The sequence below is a fragment of the Callithrix jacchus genome, chromosome 18, assembly GCF_049354715.1.
Source record: "Callithrix jacchus isolate 240 chromosome 18, calJac240_pri, whole genome shotgun sequence".
NCBI lineage: Eukaryota > Metazoa > Chordata > Mammalia > Primates > Cebidae > Callithrix > Callithrix jacchus.
Genome location: NC_133519.1, coordinates 6,982,828 through 6,983,522, shown reverse-complemented (window position 1 = coordinate 6,983,522; position 695 = coordinate 6,982,828).

Genomic DNA, 695 nt, shown 5'->3' with positions numbered 1-695 from the left:
ATCAAAGTGACATGTCCTGTAAGTAGCTAGATGTACTGGCTTGTAACTCAGGAGAGCTGCCGCGTCCTGTGTAATAGGAAAAGCTACTCCTGGATGATGTCTAAAGCCAGATGGCAGAATTTAGGGGATGGGTTAGACCTGCACTTGTTTTCATGGAGAAGAGGCGGGTATAAAGTGGCAGGGTGAGATTACTGTAAAATATCTGCATTCAAAGGGCTAAGAAAAAGAGAAAATGCTGGAAAGGCTACTTGTTATAAACGCAGCCGGGCACGTTAAAACAAATCACGAAGCACAGGCTGCCAGTCTGGGTGGCTAAGTTAAGACCCGGCGTGATTCTGTGTGCACAGATAGATACACAAAAGGGAAAGAGCCCCTTCTCGCCGGAAGCACAACCTCTGCCCTCTGGGGCATTACACATTCCTCCGCGCCGGAAGAACGCGTCGCGCCTCGCGTCGCCTCACCTCGCCCAGTCGGCTTCCCTCTATACCGTAGCACTCATAAAGGAGATCGTGCCCCTCTCCAAACCCCACCATGAGCGAGCCGCGTGGAGTCGTTGGACTGGGCTGAACTTTGGCAGCAAGGGGAGAAACAGCCATACTGGGCTGCCGGGCAAAAAAGGCATAAGGAAGGGTCAGACACACAGGCTTCGCGCCGCTGCGGAAGGATTCTGTTTCCTGCAGGGAGCCGAGGGCTTT